Consider the following 6,985-nt stretch of genomic DNA (forward strand, 5'->3'; position numbering starts at 1 on the left):
AAAGGATCATGGGTAGAACAAGTGTTTGCTGCATCAACAGTATCACTTGATGCTATAAAACTCTGTCTTGAAAGCAGGACTTCACGAGCATCGAAAGCTCTAAGGTGTTTACCCGTATACACGTTAGGTGAGCTGTTTTTATTTACTGCTAACAGAGAGTGTGGGTTAATATTAGCTCGACACGACAGGTGTATCATTCCTCATGTGCCTTCAAACATTCAGATGATCACATCCAGAAGGTCTATGACCTTGGTGAGACCTGCTCTTCAGGTTGCTTCATCTGGACAACTTCAGCTTCATGAGTGAGTGTGTAAAGGTAATAGTGGGCGTTTGTTCAAGTTCAAGTTCAACTTTATTTGTATAACACATTTACAAACAGCCACACGGCTGACCAAAGTGCTTCACAGTGCATTTCACATTGCACATACACTTAAAAATACACACATACACAATAAGAGAGTTCAAGAAACTAAAATAAGAATTATTTAAAAAAAATAATAAATAAATAACCAGTTTAAAAGAAAGTGATATAGATATAAACCATAAGATATAAACAGACATAGAATCCTGGGCAATCATGAAAAGGCTAGAGAAAATAAGTGGGTCTTTAGCATGGACTTAAAACTAGAAATGGTGGGTGCTATCCTAATCTCTAGAGGCAGGGAGTTCCATAATCTAGGACCGGCCAGAGAAAAGGCAGGCTCTCCTCTACGCTTGAGCCGTACACGATGAACAACCAACATGAACAGATGCACAAAGACTTCTAATAGGAAAGTAGGGATGAAGAAGTTCAGATAAGTAAAGAGGAGCGGTATAATGGAGAGACTTATAGACAAAGAGTAAAATCTTAAAATCTATTCTCTGAGAAATCGGCAGCCAGTGTAGAAACAAGTGACTCTTGATCCTCGTTTGCTTAACAATGTATGTGACTGGTGGCGATGCTACTTTTTACATCAGAATCAGAGTGAAGTGAATACTTTCGGTTTATTTGTCACTTTGTTTTGTCCTCAATGCTGACAATCCTTACTGTTCTGTACTGTACTACACAATTTACAATAAAAAAAAAAAATTTTATTGAGTGAATTATTGCTCGTTTGTGGATACTGCTGGAGTTGGGGAATTTTTTTGCTTTGCTTTGTGCTTCCAATTATATGGCCACAGTTTGGGGAAGATCCACATGCACCACACATAGGTGTGATGGTCAGGTGTCCACAAATATCATTAAACACATTCACTGTACAGAATTTATTTATTTATTTATTTATTGTTAAATTCATGTAGAAACAAAAATGACCTGAGCACCTGAGTAGAACTGAGACCTAGATAATACTATAAACATTGAAGCCAGTTTATTTTTCACTTTCCCACTGCAAAACATTGAGTATACAATTTACCGTCAACAGTAATTTACTGCAAATATATACAGAACATGGCAGGTGCCCTTATCCAGAGCAAGTTACATTTTTATCTCATGTTATACAACTGAGCAATTAAGGGTTAAGGGCCTCATGCAGGGGCCCAGCGGAGGCAGCTTGTTGGACTTTTGTTTCATACTTACAACCTTCCTAATTGGTAGTCCAACACCTTAACCACTGAGCTACCACATTCCCTTGATATAAATATGAAAATAATTGATTTTTACAACGTACTTAGAGTAAAGAGGTGTGATAGAGAACTTTTTACTGTAGACTCAATATATGAAACATTGTAGGTTTAAAACACAATATAATCCACTGCATCTGCCGTTGCTCACTTGTTCGATACTTTGCTTCCAAGCGATTTATAATCGCGGCAGGATGCAACTGAGCATTTGCACTTAAGGACCCTTGCTCAAGTACTGGTTTGGTGTTCTCTTACTGGCCTTTAGTGAAATCTACCTTCAGCCCAAAGCTTTTGTGTTGATTTGAAATGTCTTAGCTTAATATCAGATTTGTGCAAGAAAAGTGTAATTTGCTGCATGATAAAATCATAGTTCTTTCTAGTGCCTTAAAGGATCTGTCTCTGCTTTCCTTTTCAGAATTTTGCTTCGATGTAGTCATTCATCGAATCTTACAATATAGATTTAGCATTCCAGTTAGAAATCTTACAGCATTTGGCACATGCCCTTATCCAGATTGATTTAAATTTTTATACATCTGAGCATTAAGGGCCTTGTTCAGGGACCCAGCATTGGCAACTAGGTGGATTCAAACTAGCAACCTTCCAATTGGTAGTCCAACACCCTAACCACTACGCTTTCACATCTCACGTCGTTCTAGAGATTTAGAGATCTATTAAACATCGTGAGAACCAAATCCAACAGTTCTCCTTTCACATAAAACCCCTTAATGGTAAAGTTCCATGATGTTTTATGCAGCTGTGTGTCTTTCTGTAGCACCAGGGTCCTGTGTACTACATCAGCTATATTTGATCGATATGACAATAAATGCCTCTTGACTTGACTTGAGCCATTAAAGATTCCCAGAACCTTATGACCTTCCAATTGGAACCCTTTTAAAACCATTAACTATTTATATAATCTTTTATCACAGGGTTGCCCTATAAGGTTAGGGTTAGGGATAGAGTTAAGTATGTATAGAAAGCTAGAACCATAACATATAACCATCCACAGACTGTATAAAAAAGTGTTACGCATTGAGAACGCTTCCATGTGGAAGTTCCATTTCTATTTAGAAGCATAATTCATCCCGAGGACATTAGTCTTTTTTTTTTTTTTTTTTTTTTTTTTTTAAATTAAAACCATGGACCATTCACAGAACTTTAGAGGTAGCCAAACAGCAGGGGAAAAGTCCTAAATACAATCCTTGTAGAAATCTAGAGCAGTTAAGAAACCGTCTGTGTTAATTTTCACTAGTTATTTTCCATAATGCACTAATCCTTGTCCTAAGACCGCTTGCTTCCTGTTCACAAGAGTTCCCGAACCTTTCAGAACACCATCCTCCATCCTGTGCGCTGCTGATCACCTCCACATTCTGAACCCCATGGTCACACTCTCCCCACTGCTCACAGGGGCTAATTAATGCCTCAATATGCAAATGAGCACAGCTGCCAAACTGCTGGATGTGATTTTTCTTTTTTCGGGTCATTTGTCAGCAGTGCAATGAGGCTCCGAGCTGGATGATGAAACAGACTGAAGCGTCACTGTTTATAGTCTGAAACCTAAAAGCGAGCACTGCCGAGACTCCTCGGATCATGGCTTAGAGCCTGCTCATGTTGTGATGTTGTATAACAGTCTAGACCGTCGGAAGTTGAGTTCTCGTCTCAGGACTGTTAGGAGGGCGTTAGGGCTGTGAGTCACAGACACCTAAGTGGCTCTGAACACACAGTCAATTAACGAGGCTCTCCGCATCTCCCATCGGTCCAGCCGTGCGCTCGGGTCACGCTGAGGCACGAGAAAGGAGTGTCTTTCTATTTCAAAATTTCTCTTTGTGGATAAGAATGGCTAATAACAGTGCTTTCACTGTCATATTTGACATGACCAGTCATTGCAGTAATTACAATCATTATCGGTCAAAGGATGTCAAGTTATCCCTCTTTAAACATAGGCCGCTCGAGAAAATCAATTATTCAATCAAGAAAGACCCCCCTCCTTCACTGCATTCAATGTGGTGAATCAAGTTGGTTCACTTAATTTTAGGGGCCACGGTGAATGTGCCACGGCGAAGACCTTTAATTTCCGAGTCCTTGCTTTACGTTCAGCGGAATGTTGAGTTAATTGTGTCGATCAAACGAGGAAAGCTGAGTCTTTTTGTGAGTTCGCTTGGAGAGCAAGTGAGTCGCACTTCTTTACATATACCTCTTCTCTCTCTCTCTCTCTCTCTCTCTCTCTCTCTCTCTCTCTCTCTCTCTCTCTCTCTCTCTCTCTCTCTCTCTCTCTCTCTCTCTCTCTCTCTCTCTCTCTCTCTCACTCACTCACACCCGCTCTCTCTTTCTCTCTCCTTCCCTTTCTGTCTCTGCTCCTCATGACTATCAGGATTGGCAGGATGTAATTTAAGTGCATAGGCACAAAGACCAAATGTCAAGTAGATGGGCGATGCGTTCAGATTTAAATGTACCAGCACTTGCTCCATTCAGGGTGTGTAATTAGGATCACTGCTACAAAGAGGAGAGTCAAGAGATCACAATGTGGTTTAGATGCACGAGGAACAAGACAAGCCATCAAGTTTGTTTAAAGAAGCATGAAGGCAATGCAACAATAGAGTTTTCCTGCATATGTTTAGCTTTCACGTTGAATAGGTAAAAAGGTTTCCAGTGTTTCACCTAAAGTAAATGCTGTGTTGGTTTTCCCACACAAATGTCTTTCCAATACCGATTTTCGAACCCTTATTGATTTTCCGTGAGACTGACGTCCGTCCATTTTCGAGTTTCATCATCAAGCCAGAATTCGATGTAGCTGATGCATTCTGTCTGGTCTTTCTGAATCCGATCAAAAAGTCCTCATCAGGCTGCTTTTCTACTTGACCCTCGGCACACATTTTATACGTAATCCAATGGAAAGAGAAAAAAAAAGTTACTCTTTAAAAAAAGAAAAAAAAAAATCTAAATCACGCCAGGCATTTTTTTTCCTTCCCCGATCAGTCAGATTGCAAGTGTTGGAAAGCGAATAAATAGTTTTGTTAGCGAGTGAATATAAGACTGATGATGGTTCAAAAAATTTTTTGGACATTCACTTACTGTACATGCAATGCATCTTGACATCCCACTTTATCTTTGATTACATACAGTCAAGTCACACATGCATATCAAATTCTGTCGTTTTCTTTTTTGCCTCCAGGGTCTAGGTGATGACTCAGATTCACAGAGTCACTGAGTCACTGAGTCACAGAGTCACACTGGTTTGACACACTGATTCCAGAATGTGAGGTTAGCGTGAATTTATATCGTACTGAATTAGAAGTGTGTTGAATAAGAATCCTATTTATAATGACAGTGTAGATGTAGATTAATATAGATGACACTATTCCTGATACAGATACTTTATTAATCCTGTCCCATTAATATTTTCTACAGTTTTCCCATCCAAAGAGAAAAAAAATGCATAAAAATAAATAAACAACCAGCAGCAGACATCAATACCCCAACATCGGTATCAACATGCTAGTGAACCAGTGTTTATCTATCTATCTATCTATCTATCTATCTATCTATCTATCTATCTATCTATCTATCTATCTATCTATCTATCTATCTATCTATCTATCTATCTATCTATCTGTCTGTCTGTCTGTCTGTCTGTCTGTCTGTCTATCTATCTATCTATCTATGAACTGTCTATCTATCTATCTATCTATCTATCTATCTATCTATCTATCTATCTATCTATCTATCTATCTATCTATCTATCTATCTATCTATCTATCTATCTATCTATCTGTCTGTGATCTATCTATCTATCTATCTATCTATCTATCTATCTATCTATCTATCTATCTATCTATCTATCTATCTATCTATCTGTCTGTGATCTATCTATCTATCTATCTATCTATCTATCTATCTATCTATCTATCTATCTATCTATCTATCTGTCTGTCTGTCTGTCTGTCTGTCTGTCTGTCTATCTATCTATCTATCTATCTATCTATCTATCTATCTATCTATCTATCTATCTATCTATCTATCTATCTATCTATGAACTGTCTGTCTGTCTATCTATCTATCTATCTATCTATCTATCTATCTATCTATCTATCTATCTATCTATCTATCTATCTATCTGTCTGTCTGTCTGTCTGTCTGTCTGTCTGTCTGTCTGTCTGTCTGTCTGTCTATTGTCTGTCTGTGATCTATCTATCTATCTATCTATCTATCTATCTATCTATCTATCTATCTATCTATCTATCTATCTATCTATCTATCTATCTATCTAACTCTTAAATATATATATTTTTTATCTGATGCGTAAATAAGTTATAATTGACCACAAGGTGATTTGCGTGTAACTCCATCGTCACACGTGAATATAAACAAAGTTATTCCTGACTAGATTAGTAATTACTAATCTAATTGTTTTATATCATATTCATATCATGTTATTATGGCTTCATCAACTACTGAATTGTTGGGCTAAGATTTACAATTTGTATTGCATCGTGTCACAGCAGATTCTGTGGTGGTAAATATCTGTGTTGTATTTCCTCCCATGTCGTATGGAATCTGGAGCTTTACATGCCGATGATGCTGTAAGTAAAACTAATCAAAAGCTCTTATGATCATCTTGCTGGTTTTCTGATGGCATCTGTGTGCATGAAACATAGTACTGAAAGGTAGGTTAGAAAATATCATACACATCATCTTTGTGAAATCTTCAGAGCTGTGCCTTCGTTGTCTTCCATGCAGGACGTCTGCATGCGCCATTGTGCTCCAAGCCCTTTTCCGTTTAATTAGATTTGTAAAAACAATTTTTGGAGAGCTCCCATTCTGTAAAAGCTCTCAGGGGTTAAAATCAGCTGAGCGCTTCTTCTTTTCAGCTTTCTTTTCACCGACGGAGCATAAATTATTTAAAATTGTGCGACCTTTTATCTCGCCCCCTTTGAAGGCAGCAAATTAAAAATGTAAATGGGCTTCCTAATTAATATGCAAATGCATTCATTCCCAGTTAACAATTAGCAATTAAACCTGCACTGTCTAGAAAGAGCACCAGGCGAAATTAGCAACTTATTTTTGCATTTGAAAAACCTGACACGTTGGGCTGAACAAAGTGACTTTTCGAGAGGGTTCGGGATCAGACCTGTGACATCTCCATGGTTGAAGAAGGAAAAAAATAGTCATACCTCAGACCTGTGCAGCCTTCTTCCAGTGTAGAGCAGTTAAGCTTATGTGTATTTACTATAGGTTTATGATGAAGACATAATAATGTCAGGATGAGGATTAGCCAAGCTTGAGCTCCTTTACCGATCCACTCACTGGAATTAAAACATGCGTGCAACATTAAGTGCCTGGCCTCATAACTAAAAATAATACTAGAAGAAGAATTAACACGGGG

This window comes from Tachysurus fulvidraco, chromosome 16, assembly GCF_022655615.1.
Source record: "Tachysurus fulvidraco isolate hzauxx_2018 chromosome 16, HZAU_PFXX_2.0, whole genome shotgun sequence".
In the NCBI taxonomy this organism is placed as follows: domain Eukaryota; kingdom Metazoa; phylum Chordata; class Actinopteri; order Siluriformes; family Bagridae; genus Tachysurus; species Tachysurus fulvidraco.